The sequence below is a fragment of the Jaculus jaculus genome, chromosome 14 (genome assembly GCF_020740685.1).
Source record: "Jaculus jaculus isolate mJacJac1 chromosome 14, mJacJac1.mat.Y.cur, whole genome shotgun sequence".
Classification (NCBI taxonomy): domain Eukaryota; kingdom Metazoa; phylum Chordata; class Mammalia; order Rodentia; family Dipodidae; genus Jaculus; species Jaculus jaculus.
Window position 1 is genome coordinate 46,456,030 of NC_059115.1, and position 23,050 is coordinate 46,479,079.

Sequence of the window (23,050 nt, forward strand, 5' to 3'; positions counted from 1 at the left end):
AAAACCTAAATGGTCTATGTGCCAAGAAAGAAGAGAGGAGAGGAGGTGGCTTTAAGAAGAAAGGAGAAGCTGGGCGTGGTGGTGCACACCTTTAATCCCAACACTAGGAAGGCAGAGGTAGGAGGATCTCTGTGAGTTCAAGGCCACCCTGAGAATACAGAGTGAATTCCAGGTCAGCATAGACTAGGGTGAGACCCTACCTCAACAAAAAAATGAAGAAGAAGAAGAGGAAGAAGAGGAAGAGGAGGAGGAAGAAAAAGAAGAAGAAAAGAGAGAAAGGGGAAGAGTTTCATCAGCCTGCAAGGGGACAGTGATATTTAGGTACTAAGAAAAGTTATAAACCAGAATTTCCCTCATGCTGTGCCTTGGAATATGGCCACACTTCAGAAGTGATGGCTGTATGGAACAAGGGAAGACAAAGTGCCCCAGACCTCAAGTCTCATTTAGCCAAAAGCCCCATCATCCCTCCACACGTGGACAAAAAGCAAGGCAGTCAGAACCAACAGGGCTACACAGTGAATAGTGGAAAATAAGGAGATGCCAATGTGGACAGATGTCACATTGCCCAAACTGCCCATGGTCAGTGTGGGTGGCGAGGGGACACAGCCTAGCAATACCTGAGGCTCCAGACTGCACCTGAAGTGTCTTACTCCTTAATTCCTGTGCGACCCGATTTTGTTCCAGCATTGAACACAGCTCTCTTTCTCCCACTGACCCTGGAAGAAAGAGCACATTTGCCTAAGGGACCAAGTTTATGAAAAAATTAAATAAATAAATAATATTTTTTTTTTAAAGCAACCTTTCAAACTCCCTGGGGGACAAGAGGCTCCAAGTCTCTCTCGCCTCCTACCTGCTCCAGGGCATGTGCTCTTTGGTTAAAGTGACAAGACTAGCCTCTAATGGAAACAGCCATTAACACAGTCACCTCGGTGTCACCTCCAATTCCAGGAGGTAAGCAAGTAGAGGAATACTGGCCTGGTGGCCTTTTGTTTCCTCGGAGTAGGACCAGTGTCAGCCATGGAAAATTCCCATGCGCTTTGCCATAACGCCTAACAAGGAAGAAGAGAGAGCAGGGTCCGCGGGCTGCTTCATGAGGACCACCAAAGAATTTTTATTAGCAACGTCATCACATTTAACTAGGCCCTTTAGTAAAGCAGGGAAAACCTCTGTCAGAGTGTTGTCAGCCTTTGATGGATGCCTTCATTCCTGGAGTGTTATTATTGCTCCTTATGTGGCTGAGCTGCAGTGGGGAGTTGGAGCTTATTACACACCATACCCCATCTGCCCCCATGCCCTGCAGCGATAGGCGCTCATGTTCTAGCCCAATGCCAGGCTTCGCAGTGACACAATGCCGCTGAACAGAAGGGGTGAGCAGGAGGTTTTCTCCGCTTCTTTGACGGAGGAAACCCTGAGCTTTTCACGTGGTGCTGATCTGAAGCAACAAGATGAAGTGAAAAGAAATCAGTTTGATTGTAATTTAGCCAATCAAGGTGCTAATGCCTTGTTCCTGGCTGAGTGGGCAGCATTCATTCATTATCAGCAATCAGAGTGGCTATGAGATTATAGCAAAGGCACGTGCTGGGTGTTAGCTTGGGGGAGAAAAAATCAGGAAGGCATATATTTTAGTCTGGATTTTATCAAAGATGGTTACACACACCCCACAGTCCTCAAGTTCTCCTTGCAATGTGATGCTAAGACTTTTCCACATTGAAAAACTGTCTGAGCCTTTGCAAATGCAGTGACCAATAAGATTCAGTGGAGATTATGCCGTGTAATGTCCAAGGTGCCCATGAAAGGTGGTGTGTCTTAGGCTGGGCACACACTCCTCCTGCTCCCTTGCCTCCTCCTCTTCCTTCTCCTTCCTCATCTCCTTCTTCCCCCTCCCACCCATCCTTCTCAACAAGAGTCTGAACTTGGGGCTAGGGAGATGGCTTAGCAGTTAAAGGCACTTACTTGCAAAACCAACCTGCCTAAGTTTGATTTCCTAGTATCCACGTAAAGCTAGACACGCAAAGTGGCCAATGTGTCTGGAGTTCATGTGCAATGGCAGAAGGCCCTGGTGCACTCACAAACCCTGCTTCTCTCGTTGTTATTCATTTTATCTCTGTGTCTCAAATAAATAAATAAATATTATTTTAAAAATATTTCATTTTATTTTTGAGATAAAGAGGCAGAGAGAGAAAGAGAATGGACATGCCAGGACCTTTTCAGCCCTGAGAACAAACCCCCAGATGCATGTGCCCCCTTGGGTGCACGTGTGGCATTGTGTGCTTGTGTCACTTTGTGTCTGGCTACATGGGACCTGGAGATTCAAACATGCATTCTTACATTTCACAGGTAAGCATCTTAACTGCTAAGCTATCTCTCCAACCCTATTTTTAAAAGTGTTTAAAGAGCTCGACCTTACACTCAGGAAGCCTCTCTGAAGAGATTCTACAAGGAGACTAAACAGAGAGGCTCCCTAAAGCCCAGCAGTTCTAGCCTCCAGCTGTTTGAATCTCCCTAGCTTAGGCTTCACACATACCAGCAAGCCTTCTGATGATTTCAGCTTTTAATCCACCCGAAATGACTCCACAAAGAAGAAATGAGCTGTTCCTGTCAAGGTCTGTCTACATGGCACATTTGAGAATAAAATAGTATTGATTTTGAGCCACTAAGTTTTGGGACTGGTTTATTACACAGCAGTAAGTGACTAGAACAACGCCATCCACTTCAGAGAGACTAGTTACCCCATTGGTGTCAGTGAAAAATCGATTTCTTGCTCATTTTTAAGCAATGTAAGTCTTGCTCAGCCAAGCAGTTTTGGTTGCAGTGATTATCTTTATAAATAATAATTTTAAATGCAAAACTAACTTCTTCCCACAAGGTAAGTTATCTGGATGAGTCAGGCCATAGAAGGCTGATTAGTAGCTAGTTTAGCTGCAAGATAGATAAATAGGTAGTCCACAGTAAGAGCTTACAGAAAGGTCTTCCAACAAGGGAAGTGATATTTTACCCTTTCCCTCAACTCTTCAATGAAGAGAGTATAGTCAAGGAGTTTTTCATGCCAGTATATCTATTGCTGTTTGAATGAAAAATGTCCCTCATAGGCTCGTATGTTTGAACATTTGGTCCCTAGGCACTTGGAAACCTTAAGGAAATAGAGCTTTACTGAAGGAAGTGAGTTACTGTGGTGGTGGTGGGGGGGGGTCTTGAGGTTTTATAGCTCAGTTCACTTCCTGCCGGCCCTCTGCTCCCTAACTCTTGTGTAATGTGATGAACCAAGTTCCCCTCAAAAATGTGTGCCAAAAATAAACCCTTCCCTACCTTAAGTTGCTTCCAGTCAGGTATTTGTGTACAGCAAGGTGAATATAACTAACATAATGTCTTATCACCATAGATAGTTCCATCGCTTTCACACAGTAAATGTTAAGTGGCTCAATGAAGGATATCACTGTGCATTTTACCTGTTGGGGGAAGCTTTGTAGAAAACCTAGGGCTTTGTCAATTGAGTAAAAGAGGTGAAGATGGAGCAACAAAAAGGAAGCCAGGGGATACACTCTCCCCACCCTGCCCCAGTGTGATGGTTTGACTCAGGTGTCCCTTATAAACTATGTTCTGAATGCTAGGTCCCCAAGCTGGTGACAATTTGGGAACTGGAGCCTCCTGGAGGCAGTGTATATTTGGGGGTGGGCTCATGGGCATTATAGCCAGCTTCCTCCTGCCAGTGTTTAGCACACTCTCCTGTTGCTGTTGTCTACCTGATGTTGGCCAGGAGGTGATGTCCATCCTCTGCTCATGCCAAAAGAAACCTTTTCCTCCCACAAGCTGCTCTTGGTCGGGTGTTTTCTGCCAGCAATGAGAAGCTGACTGCAACACCCAGCACCACTATTCCTTAGGGTAATGACAATGAAAAATAAGGCTTAAGACTTGCAAAGTGTGGTCCACAGACTAGGAGCATCAGCAACGTGGTGAACCTTGGTGGAAATGCAGAACCCCTGTAACCTGCCCCAGGCCTGTGAATCTGTACCTTTAAAAGATCCCCGCCAAGCCTATACCACCATCATTGTTTGTGAACCAAGCCTTAAGAGTCAGCCCTTCCAGCCCTCATTGTGTTCCCCAGAGCTAACTCAGAGGCATGGCTACGCCACCCCTGACTGCATCTAGGATGATCATGTGACACGAGTCTGCTCAAAAAGGATCAGATGGGGACATCTGCTACCACAATCTAAAGAAAGGAGCCTTGTTGGTGAAACTGCTAAGGTGATCAGATGCAAATCATGAACTGAGGTTACAGGCAGAGTGTGCCGGGTTGATATTCCAAAACTACTCTCTCTCCACCCCTGAGTACACATATAAGAGAAATGGGCTTAGGAGTCAGATGACAGAGACAAACAGGATCAGCTTCATCACTGGAGAAGGTATCTGGCACACAAGAGAAATTCCTGCCCTAGAAAGCTTATCCCGTGAGCAGACAAAAGCAAGCACATCCCAAAGCCAGGTCATGTCCAAAAGAGAAGACAGCTCAATTACATACTCCCAGTCACTGCTTCCTCCCCTGTGAAGTGTGATGAGAAGAAACACAGGCTTCCAGGAAGACAGGGGAGAGAACCATCCCCCTACCCAAAGCTCCCATATGGAGGCAAAAGTTATACAAAGCCAGAAGAGGTAGGGCAGCAGACCCTTGATGACAACATGTGCTCCACCTTAGCCAGCCAGGCTGGAAGTTACATAAACCCCATGGAGCTTCTATTTTAATAGAAAGACTATCTTGGGTTTTTGTCTTTGACTGCCGAGAAAACAGATAATACAGAGGAGATGCTCTCCTGGTCCAAACATGGATGTCACATGGAGGTTTCTGAGGATCCCAAGGAAGCACGTTCTTTGTTGATTGAATTTTCTTGCCAGGAGTGGTATGCTTGGCATAGTGCCAGTCTGTTTTCTGTTGCTATGACAAAGTGATAAACACTTACAAATAGAAGAGTTTTATTTAGCTCACAGTACGGGAGGCTTGAAAGCAAAGGTCTATTGGTTCCATCTGTCCAACCTCTGGCAAGGGCTATCTTGGCCATGTCATAACACAATAGAGACGCAGAGAGGGACATGGCCAGCTGGGTAGAAGTGGCCAAGTGCACAGGGTGGCCTCTCTTCATAACAACCCACTCTCCAAGAGACCAGCATCAATCCCTTCTGAGGACAGCATCCACAATGACCTAACTACTTCACGTTAAGTCTCACCTCGGCATTGCCACACTAGGGACCAAGCTCCCAGCACATGAAGCTTTGGGGAACACAGCCACATCCAAAGCACAGCACGTACTGATGTTGGAAACTTACTATAAAAACCCAAAGTGAATTAGGGATGGGGAGATGGCACTGTGGATAAAGCACTTACAGCTCAAGCTGGAGTACCCGAGTTCAATCCCCAGGTCCCATGTGAAAAGCCTGAATGAAGTCATAATGGGCTTCTGTAATCCCAGTACCCAGATGCTGGCTGATGGTGAGATGGGAGGTGGAGAGGGGAGGATTTCTCAGAAACAAAGAACAGCAGAGTGAGAATTCAGAGAGAAGCCCTGCTTCAAATGAGGTAGAAAGACAGAGAAGTGACCCAAAAGTTGTCCTTGGACCTCCATACAAGCACCATGGCATGTGCAAGCCTGCACTCATACACATGAACACACACATATAAATAATTTTAGAGTGTTTAGTGGATCAACGAGGACACTGAGTCACTAGTGTATTTATGGTGGTCAACCCATGAAGAAAAACACTTGGTGGCCCAACATTTTCAGGGTCTCAGATGTTGCTGGAGACAGGGTTGTACAGATGGAACCGCCATTCCTAAGAGGGTCACAGCTTTTAGAGAAAAGATAACACAGTAAGCGGCATAGCTATTCCCAAAAGTGATACTCCTGTGTGCGCGTGTTCATTCCAATGATCTCCAGCCACGTTTTGTCAGCTTGCCAAATGCAAGGCATAGAAGTCTTCTTTAAAATTTTTTTGGTTTATTTTTATTTATTTATTTGAGAGCAACAGACAGAGAGAGAAAGAAGGAGAGAGAGAGAGAGAGAGAGAGAGAGAATGGGCGCCCCAGGGCCTCCAGCCACTGCAAACGAACTCCAGACGCTTATGCCCCCTTGTGCATCTGGCTAACGTGGGTCCTAGGGAATCGAGCCTCGAACCAGGGTACTTACGCTTCACAGGCAAGCGCTTAACTGCTAAGCCATCTCTCCAGCCCGGGATAGAAGTCTTATCCTGCTAGTCAATCATGCTGTCCCAAAAGCTTACATGTGAGTTCTAAAAGATTTGGCTACATGCAAAAGCACAAAGACAGGGCACTGAAAAGCCATACCTAACATTTACTTTTTAATATATGCCTCACATGAAAACACTTCCAGACTTACATATGTTCATATGTGCAGGTACACATATATATGTTCATGTGTATGGATGTATATGTGTGCCATGAGTATGCAGATGCGCATGTAGGTGTGTTCAAGTGTCTGTAGCAGCACATGTATGTGTGTCCAATGCATAGGAAGGCCAAAGGACAACCTCAGGTGTCATCCCTCAGATGTGGTCTACCTTTTTGAGGCAGGACCTCTCACTGACTGTGAAATCACCAATTAATCTAGACTGGCTACTTCCCAGCAGTGGGATTACAAACATGCACACCATGGTGCCCAGATCTTTTATTTCTACATGTTTCTGGGGATCAAACTCAGGTTCTCATGCTTGGATAACAATCACTTTACTGACTGAGATTTCTCCCCAGCCCCAAATGTCCAGACTTCAAAGGATGAATTTATTGGAAATGAACAAAGAACTGGTCTCCCCCAGGCACTAGATTTTGCATCAGGTACCTGAGGGAACAGAGGTCATGAAGAACTGCTCTTGGCAATCCAAGGGAAGTCAGGGAGGCAGCTAGAGGGAAGGAAGATTGATTGGGGGAGGGGGGAGGACAAGTCCAAGAGAGGCAGCCAAAGAAGAGAAGAGTAGAATAACATGTGCCGACTCTGAAAGAAAAGCTGATTGCAGCACCTTTGGAGGAAAAAAAATGACAAGGGAAGACAAAGTGAGGACATGAGCAGGAGTGAGTCAGGACGGGGGCTCTGAGCTGAGAGTGGCTGGCATCTAAGAGCAGTGACGCCAGACTGGATGAGGTCAGCATCCCCAGGGGGAGGCATAGGGCTTGGGTAACTCCAACCTCCTCGCTGGCTTCAGTCTTCCCCTGTGGGTGCAGCCTCCCAACATCTCAAGGTGAGGCAAGAAGGACCAGAGTGAGAGTGTGTTCTCTCCCCAGCAATCCTCAGCCCACGGAAATGGAAGACGGGGAAGAGGGACAACAAATTCCCAAAGAAGAAGACAAAGTGCTGTGAACCTCCAGGCTGCCATGGCTCTTCCCAGACACCTTGACCAAAAGCTGTTCAAGTATTTGCTTGTTCTACTAAAGCACTATGTTTCTATGAGAGCAGAAAAGTTTGTGCATACAGTAAAAATACCAGTCATCACATAAAACCATCTTGAACCTGAACTGCAGTGTTCCAGGCCACATTTGTTGGCACTGTGATGAAATGCTCAGTGAAGTGTGAGTGTGGTGTGATCAGAACCAAGGCTACACTGAAGTAACATGACGCAACATTATTTCATGGGCAAATGTTGCTGGCAACGTCACCTCCAACTGATTGTGCATTTGATGGTGAATTAATTTTTGTCTTCACATGTTGAAACCTTTACCATTATCAAATATTTCACAATGCCTCCCCCCACACACACACAGTTTAAGAAGCTAGGCTCTAGAAAGAGCAAGACAGCAAGTAAGAAAACACATGCAATGTATGAAGGCTTGTCTATAAAGCAGAGCCACCGCTGGGGTGGTTAAGGAACCCTCGGCTAGAGAGAGCAGCACTAATCCACTCAGGAGAGGAAGCGCTCCTAGTGCTCTGATCAGTGTCTTTAACACACTAGGATCAGCATCCTAATGGTTTTACTTTTATGAAAGAAAGCAGTAAATCTCCAACCACTGAGAAATCACTCACATCAATATAGTGTGTCCACTCTAACAGAAAGGAGAAATAACAAACAAAACAATGGATAATGGGCCATGTGTTCTCATAAAAAAATGCGGAGGCTTCATTTGAGGAGGTCCCTTTGGCGGCTTGAATTAGATCTCCCCCATAAACACAAATGTCCTGAACGCTTGAGCCGCGCTGGAAGAGGTGTGTTGTTGAGGGCCGGGTTAGGGGTGTTGTAGCCAGTTCCTCCTTGCCAGAGTTTGGCTCACTCTCTTGCTGTTATTTTCCACCTGCTGTGGCAGAGGTGAAGTCCAGCCTCTGCTCACGCCATGCTGCCCCCTGCTATCATGGAGATTCCCCTTGAGACTATAAGCCAAAGTTTAAAAAAAAATGTCTTCCCATCAGCTGCTTTTGCTTAGGTGCTTTTATGCCAAGCAGCAAGAGAGAACCACCACCAGGAACCCATTACTTTCTCTATAAAGGACCAGAGTGCTGTTTTAGGACTTGAGAACCTCCTGGGATTTTCATTGCATTTTTTTTTTTCGTATCCCTGAAAAGAGCAAGAACCATTCTTAGCTGTACAAAAACACCTAGGTCATGGCATGGATTTGACTGCCAGGCCCTCACTTACTGATCCCTGGACTAGACTAGAACATATAACTGGACGTCAGGGCTGGCACCTCATTATCACCCTAACACACAAGAAAAAGCACTAAGTAACTACCCCTAGGTATGAAGCTACCTTAGTAGCTGTGGCCTGTGCAGGCCCATACAAGTGCGTTACACTAGGGTTTCAATGGCACCAGCAGTGTTACCTTTAGTGAGAACATTTCAAACACAGAGCTAAGCCCTTGAATGCGTTCTGGATGCAACAAGCTACAACAGGAGCTCTCACTGACTGTGCTTGCAATCCTCGGGGTTTCGGTGTATATAGTAAAGCACATTGTACCTATGCAGAAAAGGGCATTGACTTCCTGACACCTGCAAAGGAAAGCCAGTTTTAATCTACAAAAACACGTGTAAGGGAGGTTGGGGAGATGGCTCAGTGGGTAAAGTGCTTGCCACACAAGCAGGAGGACCTGAGTTCAGATCCCCAGCACTCAGGTAAAGGTGCTTGACATGGTGCTGCATGACTATAATCCCAGTGCTGGGGGGTGGGGGTGGAGACAGGGAATCCTGAGGCTTACTAGCTAGCTAGTCCAGCTGAACTGGTGAGCTGTAGATTCAACAAGAGACCCTGTCACACAGAATAAGGTGGAAAGGACCTGAGGAAAACACCCAACATTTTGACCTTTGGCCTCCACATGCATGCCAGCATTTGTGAACACACCACACATACCGGGGGGCGGGGGGCAAGTGTGCATATGCACAGGTCATTTGACTGTCACGTTGGGACTTCACATGCGATGCAGGCAAACTCTTTAACATACATGAGTGCCCAATACATTGTAGAAGTCAAGTATCCCTTATCTGTGCCCACCAAGGACCAATAATGCCTCTTTTCAGTAATTGCAAAACACACAAACACCCTCATGAATTTCCAAAGTACCATCTGGGTACATGTAGGGTATTGCAGTCAGGTCCACATTGCTGGCAAAAATCACCCGACCAAGAGCAGCTTTTGGGGAGGAAATAAAAGAGGCTTATTTTGGCTTAAAGACTTAAGGGGAAGCTCTGTGATGGCAGGGAAAACAATGGCATGAGCAGAGGGTGGACATCACCCCCTGGCCAACATCAGGTGGACAATAGCAACAGAAGAGTGTGCCAAACACTGGCATGGGGAAACTAGCTATAATAACCATAAGCCCGCCCCCAACAAACACTGCCTCCAGGAGGCATTAATTCCCAAATCTCCATCAGCTGATAACCTAGCATTCAGAATACCTAAGTTTATGGGGGACACTTGAATCAAACCACCACATTTCACCCTGGCCCCCATAAACTGATAACCATCCATGATGTAAAATGCAATGCATTCAGTCCAACTTTAAAAGTCCCCATTTTTTTTTTAATCAATCCTAATGATGTTCAAACATCACCACAATTCAAGGCCTTTTTTTTTTTTTTTTTTTTTTGGTTTTTTGAGGTAGGGTCTCACTCTGGTCCAGGCTGACCTGGAATTAACTCTGTAGTCTCAGGGTGGTCTTGAACTCACGGCGATCCTCCTACCTCTGCCTCCCGAGTGCTGGGATTAAAGGCGTGCGCCACCACACCCGGCTCTAATTCAAGGCCTTTTAACTGAGCCATAATACCAAAAAATGCCCCCAAAACTCCATAGTGGCACAGAATAAACATTCACACTGCAAAATATGGCACTGGGTATAGTACAGAAATACTCAACCAATACAAGATGTAAACAGGACAAACATCAAACACTGTAGCTCCAAGTCCAACAACTCCAGTCAGCAACAAATCTCCATGTCCAATAATTCTAACCAACAAGTCTCTGGAGTTCCATTTCTGCCCCTCCAGCTAGGCCACTCATGGTCCTGGAAAATTTCATCCAGGGATGGCAGCTCTCTGTAGTAGCTGTTTCATGGTCCTGACATTTCCACTGGGTCTCCACTGATACCCATGGTCCATCCTCACGGTTTCATCAAGCCTTATGCAGGCAAACCAGCAAACCTGCTTCACAATGACCATGCAATTTCCAAAACACAAGACCATGTTGAAAATTCAATGACCCTCTCTTTCCTGCATTTCTTATATTCCATAAAACCAGGTAGGCTGCCAATTTGTTAATCCTGAGGGAATAAAGCAGACTTTGAAGAACATGACATTCCTTGAACACTCAGGCCCCTTCAAAAGAGTCTGCATTCTTCCTGTTGCCCCAGAGCAGGTCAGCTGACCTAATCTCAAAGGTTGTAATCTCTCATATAATTGCAGCTGAAAGGACGGAAGTTTCAGCCCAAAGATTTTATTTCTGTGCCATATCCCTCTGCTCACATCAGTATGCTTCTACACAAAGCAGCCCTGCACAAGTTCTCTGGACACAGGCATAATGGCAAGCCTCTCTCACAAACTGCTTCTAGCCCAGTCCAAGCAAAGGTCTTTCTCACTCTCATAAGCCAACCCTCACATTCCATAGTTCTTATTGAATTCAGGTCTTTTAACTCTGACCAGAATAGTCCATCAAGTTGTACTTAAAGCACTGCAAGGCATCTCTTAGGCCAAGATTTCAAATCCTTACACATTCCTCTTGAAAATCATCCCCAAAAGGCCAAAGCCACACAGTCAGGTGTCTAGCAGAAATCCCACTTCTGACACCAACTTTACTGTTGCAGTCAGGTTCACATTTCTGGCAGAAATCACCAACCAAGAGCAGCTTTGTGGAAAAAAAAGGGGGGGGGGGATTATTTTGGCTTATCGACTCAAAGGGAAGTTCCATGATGGCAGGAGGAAATGATGACATGAGCAGAAGGTGGACATCACTCCCTGGCCAACATAAGGTGGACAATAGCAACAGGAGAGTGTGCTAAACACTGGCAAGGGGACACTGACCATGATACCCATAAGCCCGCCCCCAACAATACACTGCCTCCTGTAGGTATTAATTCCCAAATCTTCATCAGCTGGGAACCTAGCATTCAGAACACCTAAGTTTATGGAGGATACCTGAATCAAACCACCACATAGAGGTAGAATTAAACATCATGCAATTTTGCAACAATATAGTTACTTTATTTCTATATTTTCTGCCAAAGCCTTGATATGGGAAAGGAAGGTAGGGACCAGGTTTCCATGTCACTGTCTTCCTGTCTATCTGCCTCAAAGACGTACACTCCATGAAAGAACTGGATTGGAATCACATGAGACTAGCGTGCAGGATGTTCAACCATTCCATGTTGCAACATGATGTTGCAAATGTGTTGTGACTACATTCATCCTGCCACATCTTGGGATGGAGGCAACCTGATGACGCTAACTCAAGACCTACACCCAAACCTGCACAGATGCCCAGAAACCTCAACAAAGAAGTCTATGTAATTCCACCACAGGCCTCAGTGAGAACCAACTGTGTAATTGAGGGAACCCCAGTGAAGGATGAAAATGTGGGGTGTCAGGGCTGAGGAGATGGCTCAGTTGGTAAAGTGCCTGCCTCACAAGGATGAGGACCTGGATGAGTTAAACTCCCCAGTACCCACATAAAAACACTGGGTATGTTGGCATACATGTATAATCCTGACATTGGGGTGGCAGAGACAGGAGAATCTCAGGAATTCACTAGCTGGCCAATCTAACCTAATTGATATGCTCTAAGCTAGTGAGTGAGCCTATCTCAAAAAGAAGTGACGAGTGGGGCTGGGAAGATGGTTCTGTGATCAAAGTCGCTTGCTTGCAAAGCCTGTTGGCTCAAGTTTAATTCCCTAAATCCATGTAAAACAGATGCACGAAGTGGCACATACATCTGGAGTTTACTTGCAACAGCAAGAGATCTCCTCCCTCCCTCCCTCCCTCCCTCCCTCCCTCCCTCCCTCCCTCTCTCTCTCTCTCTCTCTCTCTCTCTCGCATGCACGCGCGCTCTCACTCTCTCTCTCAATTTCTCTCCCTATCTTTCTCTTCCTCCTTTCTTCCCTCTCTCTCACTCTGCTTACAAATAGATAAATAAAAATACTTTTTATGAAGAAATAGAAGGAATGTGATGCCAGACGTCGTGCTGTGATCTCCACATATACACAGGCACAATGCATGTGCATACCCCCACACACAGGAGCCTGCATACATCATACACATCATAGAGTAAACTGTTCTACACATCAAGCCAGCAACAGCAGAATATCACATGAAGCTCAGGGTTTCCTGGGCACTGGCCCCGTGTGACCACATAAGACACGTGTCCATGAAACTGGCTCTGCCACACACACACGCACACACACACACAGCCACACAGCAATCTTAACCATATATTCTTGTTTTGTTTTGTTCTTTTCTGTTTTTGTTTTTTCAAGGTAGATCTCACTCTAGCCCGGACTGACACGGAACTCACTCTGTAATCCCAGGTTAGCCTCAAACTCACAGTGATCCACCTACCTCTGCCTCCCAAGTGCTGGGATAAAAGGCACATGCCACCATGCCCAGCTAAGCATATGTTCATTTAAAAAAAATGGGGGCTGGAGGGATGGCCTAGTAGTTAAGGCATATGCCTGCAAAGCCAAAGGACCCAGGTTCAATTCAGGACCCACGTTAGCCAGATGCACAAGGGGACACACGTGTCTGGAGTTCGTTTTCAGTGGCTGGAGGCCCTGGCGCACCCATTCTCCCCCTACCTACCCTTCCCTCGTTCTCTGTTAAATAAATAAATTAATTAAAATATTTAGAAAAAATTATTTTTAAATATTTTGTTTATTTACTTGAGAGAGAGAATGAGCACACCAGGGCCTCCAAACACTATAAACGAACTCCAGATGCATGCACCACCTTGTGCATCTGGCTTATGTGGGTACTGGGGAATTGAACCTCGGTCCTTAGGCTTCACAGGCAAGTTCCTTAACTGCTAAGCCATCTTTCTAGCCCTAAGCATATGTTCTTAACAAATGTTTTCACATCCAGTGTTTGGTTTGGTTTCACACCTGGGCTGTGAGGACAGGGATGCTCCCTGAACACACAGGTCAGTCACATCTGGGAAGAAGAGAGCACATGCGAACCAAGCCTCCTGACTTGGGTCTTGGTCCCTGGTCTGCCACTATGTAGCTACCAAGGCTTCCAGGCCCTGGTGGCTGGCACACTAGCAGCAATGGGTGGAGACTCAAATGAATGCAGGAAGGCAGGCACAGTGGAAAGATAGTCAAAAGCAGGCACAAACATTCTCACTCCTACCTGTCACTTTGCCACACCTCTCATCATTGGGACTTCATTTCTAGAAACTGCGGAGCATAAAATGGTACCAATGACCTGCAGTGAGTTTTAAAATTGGTCCAGCTCAAAGGAGGAACTTAGTTCCTTCTTGCCCAAAGTACTGTTAATATTGCTGGGGAGATGTGAGGAACAAGGCCAGGGAAATGACTGGAGCTTATTTGTAGCAACAAGGGGCTCACTCACTCTCTCTCTCCTCTCTCCCTCTCACCCTTGCTCTCTCCTCCCTCCTTCTCTCTCTGCTTGTAAGTAAATAGATAAAAATATTTTTTTTAAAAAAGAGAAGTAGATAGGATGTGACACCAGAGGTTATGCTGTGACCCCCACAAGCACACAGGAGACCCATGTGATGACATCACTCCACAAACACTTGGCCAAACCTCACTCCTATCTTTGCATTTTAAGACAGAGCCATGGTCCTTGAGATGGGCCATAAAGCAAGCAGGCAAGAAAGAGTGGAGGAAGGCCCTTTGTGAGCTGCCTTGTTAGAGTGAAAAACTCCTGATAGAAGCTATCCAGAAACTGAACACTTTTTATACAAGTGCCTATGTGTGTGCACAAGTACACGTGTGTTTCTGGTGTCCACACACATGTGTGAGTCAGCACATGAAGGCCAGAGAAAACCCTCAGGTGTCTTCCTCAGGAACACCATCCCTTTTGTTTGTTTATATGTTTGTTTTTATTTAAGAGCAACAGACAGAGAGAAAAAGAGGCAGAGAGAGAGAGAGAGAGAGAGAGAGAATGGGTGCACCAGGGCCTCCAGCCACTGGAAACGAACTCCAACTCTCGAACCAGGGTCCTTAGGCTTCACAGGCAAGTGCTTAACCACTAAGCCATCTCTCCAGCCAAAACCATCCTTTTTTGAGACAAGGTCTCTCATCAGCCTGGAACTCAACAACTAGGCTAAATGGGCCAGCCCAAAGAGCCCTAGGGATTTTCCTACCCAGAGGGAGTAGACAGGATGACTGGGCACCTAAAGGATAAAAAAAAAAAAAAAAAAAAAAAAGAGCCGGGCGTGGTGGCGCACACCTTTAATCCCAGCACTCGGGAGGCAGAGGTAGGAGGATCGCCAAGAGTTCGAGGCCACCCTGAGACTACATAGTGAATTCCAGGTCAGCCTGAGCCAGAGTGAGACCCTAACTCGGAAAACCAAAAAAAAAAAAAAAAAAAAAAAAGGAAGGAAGGAAAGTTTGCACTTGCTAGAAGTCAAAGAGGATCTGACTTCTATCTCTTGCCTACTTCTCTAGACCCATTTTTCCACAAACAATCAGGACCCCACCTGGGAGGGAGGTTTTTCATAGGTTTTTAATCTAATCCTAACACTGCAGTTGGTCAAACTTAAACCCCAGAACTTGGCTAGCCTCTTCCTGAGGCAGCCCATAGCTCTAACCAACTAGCTGTCCCTCTGGCTCACCTGAGCCAGAAGGTAGGTCCCCCACTATAAGGTTATGAATATATTTGTGAGGGGAGGGCGTGCTCTCTGAGCTGCGTGATCACTTGGGAACTTCCAGCCCAGGCCCAGCCAGGCCAGCCGAGGGAACACCCCCCCCCCCACCATAGCCCTTACTCTTTCCATGGGCTCTTCCCCCCACTCCTCCCCACCCCGCCCCCGCCAGCGCCCCACACGGCAGGAGCTCTTTAAACTTTCTTTTCTCACTTTTCTTTCCACAGTTTTCCTAGGCCCTCCACATGGGATCTCTAGCCACAGGGTGCCTTTGTTGGTCTTTTTTTTTATTCAATTCTTTGATTAAAAGTAAACAAGGGTGCTCTTTCTAATATAGCACTCCTCAAGAACAAAGCTGTGGTCAGCTGGAGTGCCAAGATCATGAAGCTGCATGGCTAGAAGCCTGATGAGTTCGAGTTGGGCATCTCCCAGGTGCTGCACCAGCTGGATATGAACCCGGACCTCAAGGCTCATCTGCGGGAGCTCAACGACACCGTGGCCAAGGAAACTGAAGCTGGTGGTGGTCAGAAAGCTATCATAATTTGTAGCCGGGCATGGTGGCACATGCCTTAATCCCAATACTCGGGAGGTAGAGGTAGGAGGATCGCAGTGAGTTCGAGGCCACCCTGAGACTACGTAGTGAATTCCAGGTCAGCCTGAGCTAGAGTGAGACCCTACCTTGAAAAAGAAAAAAAAAAACAATTTTTTGTCCCAGTTCTTCAACTGAAATCTTTCCAGAAAATCCAAGTTCGGCTAGTGCATGAATTATAGAAAAAGTTCACTGGGAAACATGTAGTCTTAATTGCTCAGAGGAGAATTCTGCTAAACTAACAAGAAAGGAAGTGGTCTTCCCAAGTGGAATTGTGGGCAAGAGAAACTGTGAAACTGGATGCGGCGGCTCATACAGGATCATTTAGACCAAGCCCAGCAGAACAACGTGGAGCACAAGGTTGAAACTTTTTCTGGTGTCTGTAAGAAGCTCACAGGAAAGATGTTAATTTGGAATTCCCAGAGTTTCAGTTGTAAACAGTTGACTAAATAAAGAATCATTCACCAAAAAAAAAAAAAAAAAAAAAAAAAAGTACACAAGGGTGAGATGGCTTAGCGGTCAAAGCCGTCGCCTACAAAGCCAAGGCACCCAGGCTTGATTCCCCAGGACCCACATAAGCCAGATACACTAGGTGGTACAAGCATCTGGAGTCCATTTGCAGCTGCTGGAGGCCCGGGAAGACCCATTCTCCCTGTCTCTCTCTCTCTCTCTCTCTCTCTCTCTCTCTCTCTCAAATAAATGAATAAAAATATTTTTTTTCAAAAGCCAGGCATGGTGGCACACACCTTTAATCCCAGCACTGCGCAGGCAGAGGTGGGAGGATCATCGTGAGTTCGAGGCCACCCTGAGACTGCATAGTGAATTCCAGGTCAACCTGGGCCAGAGTGAAACCCTACCTCGAAAAACCAAAAGTAATAATAATAATAATAATGATGATGATGATGATAATAATGATAATAATAATTTTTTCAAAAGTACATAGAGACCTAAGATTTGGGGCTCAAGGACTTTCCTCAAACCCTGTTACACTATCTGCACCTCCCCTGTATACACCAGCACACTCAGCATTTTCACACGGGTACTGGGGTTCAAACTCAGGTCCTCATGCTTGAGCCATTTACCGACTAAGCTAACTCCTCCTCAGCCCCCTATCCAAGAAGCTGAGATTTTTTTTTAATTAATTTATTTATTTATTTGAGAGTGACAGACAGAGAAAGAGGCAGCGAGAGAGAGAGAATGGGCGTCCCAGGGCCTCCAGCCACTGCAAACGAACTCCAGACGCTTATGCCCCCTTGTGCATCTGGCTAACGTGGGTCCTGGGGAATCGAGCCTCGAACCAGGGTCCTTAGGCTTCACAGGCAAGCGCTTAACCGCTAAACCATCTCTCCAGCCCAGAAGCTGAGTTTTTATTGGTCAGTTTGGTGGTAGGGAAACTAGGTATATTTCTATTCCTGATTTAAGTGAATTCATCTAAGCTTTCCTAAGTATGTCCCAAGCCAAAGCCTACCTGAGCATGCCCGCAGGATTCGCAAATCAATGCTAACAAAATCTACAGCATGCCCTACAATAGCCAGTTCTCACCCATGAAGTCCTAAAAGCAACAAAGTTTTATTGTAAGTTTCTGTATCTCAGAATATGCACACACACACACACACACACACACACACACACACACTGTGAAAAGAAAATAAGGAGAAACAAGCTTATTCCAAGAAGAAAACAAGTGCATAGAGCAAACAAAGCAAAAATCCTCAGCGAGAGAAGATGAGAGATGAGAGGGAGTGGGACCAGGCAGGGAGCGGGCATAGTTATCAAGTTGTCAGCAAAAACACAAAGCACAGCATGAGTTACAGCTTCGGGAACAAAGAGAGGAAGATGGAAGCCACAGAGATATTTCATCATAATCTACATAGACCACTGAGTTTATTTGGTAGTTAAGGAGGTAATGGCTTTCTTTCAAACTGATTTTAAAAGTTCTTTTTTTAATGGTGGCAATAAATGTTTTTTAGTGCTGGGGCTCTATTCACTAGAGTGACCACACGGCCACATTCAGCCTTTACTTGCTAAGGATGCTTAATGAGGTGAAGCCAGTTTAGCTCAAATATTCTGAGCTATTTCAACAATTCCATAGTTAAGAGAACTAACTCTCCAGGTATGAGGAAAACAGGGGGAGCAAAGAGAGATTTTTACCCTGGACGATTTTTACCCAAGGGGTTTTTTCTTAAGTATGATGTCATACTGTTTTCTTCCCTGTGAGATGCTAAGCAGCATGGAATTTTAACTGGGGCATAAAAACAGATACACAGAAGTAATTATGAAATAAGCCCTGGCTAGTATACAATGACAGCATCAAGTTGTGCTAAGAAGTAGACTGATGTATTTTAACATTGAAAAGCATGGAATTGAGAGGTTAAATGTGCTATAGAGTCTCAGCCATCTTTCAAGTCTAAAATGCAAAACCAAGCACTAATAGACAAAGGAATGTACAAGCTGTCTATCCAGGGTGAGAGACCAAGTGCTGCTGTCTCCGGGGGTTGGGGCGGACATACAGGTGCTTTTCGGGGGCTGCAAAGCTGGGTCAGGCTCTAAGTATGAGCCTTATGAAGGTTTCCTTTACGATTTTCCTATGACAAAATACCGCTTTTAAAAGCTCCTTCTTGGGCTGGAGAGATGGCTCAGTGGTTAAAGTACTTGCCTGCAAAACCTAAGGGCCCAGATTCAATTCCCCAGTATCCATATAAGCCAGATATATAAGGTGGCACATGTGTCTGGAGTTTGTTTGCAGTGACTGGAGGCACTGATGCACCTCTTCTCTCTATCGTCTATCTATATTTGCCTCTTTCTCTCTCTCAAATAAATAAGTTGTTTAAAAAGCTCCTCATCACATATCTACACCATCAAGCCAAGCTATATTTTAAAATCTGTTGTAACTATATGAGGGGCAGCTCACATTTTTGAGGGACCACAGATCATAAGAACATTCAGAAATTTACTTCAAAAATAATAGAGGGTGGAGAGGTTGCTCAGTGGTTAAGGCACTTGCTTGTAAAACCTAAGGACCCAAGCTCAATTCTTTAGTACCCACATAAAGCCTGATGTAAAAAGTGGCACATGTGTCTGGAGTTCATTTGCAATAGCTAGAGGCCTTGGCGTGCCTCTCTCTCTCTCTCTCTCTCTCTCTCTCTCTCTCTCTCTCTGTGTGTGTGTCTTTCTCTCGCTCTCTCTCTCAAATAAATAAATATTTAAAAAATAGAGGGCTGGAGAGATGGCTTAGCAGTTAAGCGCTTGCCTGTGAAGCCTAAGGACCCCGGTTCGAGGCTCGGTTCCCCAGGTCCCACGTTAGCCAGATGCACAAGGGGGCGCACGCGTCTGGAGTTCGTTTGCAGAGGCTGGAAGCCCTGGCGTGCCCATTCTCTCTCTCTCCCTCTATCTGTCTTTCTCTCTGTGTCTGTCGCTCTCAAATAAAAAAAAAAAATAGAAAGAGAGGCTGGAGAGATGGCTTAGTGGTTAAGGCGTTTAACTGTGAAGCCTAAAGACCCAGGTTTGATTCCCCAGTACTCATGTCAGCCAGATGCACAATGTGGCACACACATCTGGAGTTTGTTTGCAGTGGCTGGAGGCCCTGATATGCCCATTTTCTCCCTCCTCCCTCCCTCCACTGCCTCTTTCTTGCCTTCTCTCTCTTTCTCTCAAATAAATAAATAACATAAAATATTTTTAAAATAGAAAGAAGTATCAGGTGAGTAAAATGAAAATTCTACCTTAAATACTACTCAAGTTGCAGTTGGCCATAAAAATATATACATATATATGTTTGTATTTTTTAGTTATTTACTAACAAAGTCTTTACATGAATGTTACATTAATGTGTGCTAATATTACTATGATGCAGTTTATTACAAAAACAAAGACAATGCCAAGATAAACAAGCCAAGTCATAAAAATCAAATTATATTTAAAATTAAACAAATACACCTAATACTGAAAAGTGAAAGTACTATGGGCTGATGAATTATTTAAAAACTCAAAATCAAGCCAATGGGGGAAAGGCTACATTAAAAAATGCCAGAGACTTCAAGGCATAAATCATGATTTATAACCCGTCCCAACCTTGACCTCATAGAAAGCAGGGAAGATCAAAGGTGATGCTTCATTATGTATTTATTGCTTGGCCACACCATTATTCATTGGTCTTCATTTTGAAAGATATATATGGAATTTATACGAATTCTCATAGAACCAATGTAGGGAAATCTTTATGTGCAGAATTTATTGTGAAATCTACAGCTAATAGCACAATGTGGCTAATTTGTAATTTGACTGTCGCTTTCCAGATTTATTGTCTCACTGCTTTGCAGCAAAAAAAGATGCACATTGCAATGTATCGTGAGAAGATGGCTGACTATTCAAACATAGCCACTATAATTCTTTAATTCTCTAATGAGGATATCTTCAAGCAACAGCCACTACCACCAGCATTAGCACACACATCCAGATCTGGGCAACCTAAGAAATTCTAATTGGGAAGATTGCATTATACCTAAAATAAAGTCAGATATAAAGGATTTGGGGTGGAATTGCTTTTTGGTTGTTGTTTGTTTTATTTTGTTTGCTTGCTTGTTTTTTTGAGGTAGGCTTTTGCTCTTGCTCAAGCTGACCTGGAATTCACTATTCAGGGTAGCCTCAAATTCAAGTGATCCTCCTACCTCTGCCTCCCAAGTGCTGGGATTAAAGGAATGCATCACCATGCCTGGCAAGGATTGCTTAACTGGGGATGTTCCAATCAAATTATAGAATGCTCTCCTGTAGGCTTCTCAGTGGGGAGAAGGATGGATGGATGATATCAAGTGATGGCTCCTAAGCCCAGGGTACAATAACTGCTAAATCCGCCAGACACCGAAACCAGTACTGACCCCAACTTTCATTTTGAAATACCTGGGAGACTTCCAGTTACTCTAAACTCATGTCACCACAGTCAGAAAATATATGTGAAAATATTTTTATAAGATGGTATGGCTTGTGTATTTAGGGGGGAGAAGAAAGGAAAAAAAGTTCACAGAAATAAAGTATGGGACCAGGAATGCAGCTCTGTGGCAGAGCACCTTGTTAACATCCATGAGGCCCTTTGTTCAATTCCAGAACCACAAAAGAAAAGTTTCTAAATAAAATAAACTATGTCTTACAATGCAGTCAAGATGGGAGAAATTCTGGGTTGGTACCAAAGCTGCATGGCATGAACTTTACTATTACTCCCAGCCAGTGTGGCTCAGAGCACTCAAACCACAGGGAGGTACTCAGAAGCAGCTGTCACCACTGCCTGTCACTGCTGTCTGCCACAAGCGTTGTCTTCAGTGCACCGACATATCTAACAGCATCACGTACATTTCCCTAAGTGAGGTTTATCAGAAGTGATGCCAATGATCACCACGTGCCCAAAAGTCAAACGAGGTTAGAATCTGGGGTGCAGCTCCATGGTAGAGCATTTACTTGCCCTCACTCCACTCAATCTCCACTATCAGAGGAAAATCAGCAGGGCTTTTTTTTTTTTTTAATTTCTAGAGCTTTCTGAGCAGAGGGGTGGTCAGTGTGTTATATTGTGTGAGTGCCTGGATGAGAATAAGTCTATGTAGCTTTTTACTTTTATTATTATCATTATTATTATTATTATTATTATTTTATTTGCAGGGAAAGAGAGAAAGAGAGAGGGAAGGAGGGAGGGAGGGAGGGAAGGAAGGAGGGAGGGAGGGAGGGAGGGAGGGAGGGAGGGAGGGAGAGGGGAAGAATAAGAATCGGTGCACTGGGCCTTTTGCCACTGCAAATGAACTCCAGACGCATGTACCACTTTGTGTATCTGGTTTCATGTGGATACTGAGGAATCAAACCCAGGCCATCAGGCTTTGCAAGAAAGCACCTTTAACTAATGAGCCATCTCTCCAGTCCCCAGGTAGCTTTTATTCAGGGGTATGCACTTGCCCATAGAAGCTGGTTGGCTGGTTAGATGGGTGGATGGATAGGTGGGTGAGTGGATAGATGGGTAGACAGATGGGTGGGTGGGTGAGTGGATGGAAGGGTAGGTGGATATATGGGTTGGTGGGTGGATGGATGGATAGGTGGGTGGATGGGTTGGTGGGTGAATAGATGGGTAGACAGATGGGTGGGTGGGTGGGTAGATGGATGGATGGGTGGGTGAATAGATGGGTAGACAGATGGGTGGGTGGGTGGGTGCATGGATGGGTGGGTGGATGGGTTGGTGGCTGAATAGATGGGTAGACAGATGGGTGGGTGGGTAGGTGGATGGATGGGTGGGTGAATAGATGGGTAGACAGATGTATGGGTGGGTGGATGAGTGGGTGGGTGGATGGGTGGGTGAATGAAGAGGTGGGAATCACCTCTGTATATCACACATGGTCTTAGTGGGGTGCTTCTTAAAGACATTCATGCCTGGAATGGAAGCTGAAGCATGTGTCTCTCCCTCCCACAAGCACATCCAGTGGTGCAGACAAAGGAGACCAGCTTTCATTCGTAGCCAACACCATTCTCTCTGCCAGAGTACTGTGTGCTAGGATGGAAGTTTAGGTTAGGAAATAGCCACTGTGGTAGTAGCAAGAATGTCCCAAGCAGCTATCAGATCCCCTCTCTCTTCCCAACCCTAGAGCACTAGCATTCAGATGCACTGAGCCTTCAAGTCCACCCAGTCAGTCAGCTTTCCTGAGCCTGAAATGAATTCTTTTCTCTACTGGCTCACAGATCATCAGAGATTTGAGTCTAGAATAAGAAGGTCTGGTCCTTAATAGAATGCAAAGAGAACAACAAGAGGTCACAAACAGCTACAAGCATGAAATGAACCAGACATCCTCTCGCATGTGGCCTTCACCGAACTGTGTCCTGCATGATCTGCATAAGATCTGCATGGAGAAATCTCTATATTTGAGACAGACTAAGTTTAAAGGAGGAAAGTGGTTTCCTAATGGAGGGAAGAGTTGAGAAGCCAACAGGATACTGAGCAGCAGAGATTATGGACCACAGTAAGCTATCACTAACAGAGAGCAGCGGACAGGTGGCATTGTCCCATCCCACAGAAGCTAGAGCCACATTGTACCTGCAGCCACTGAGCAGACACAGCTGCTGCCAGAGAGCCAGAGATGCTGCCCATGGCACAAAGGCCGAGCGAGGAAGACGCCAGACCCATTTCTTCCTCCTGCCCAAGCA

At 45.4% G+C, this 23,050-nt stretch overlaps 1 pseudogene; it reads left to right on the top strand.

Annotated features, from left to right (window-relative positions):
* Nucleotides 1-16,333, top strand: part of LOC123454658 — a 141,999-nt pseudogene extending 125,666 nt beyond the window's left edge.
* The last annotated feature ends 6,717 nt before the right edge of the window (nucleotides 16,334-23,050 follow it).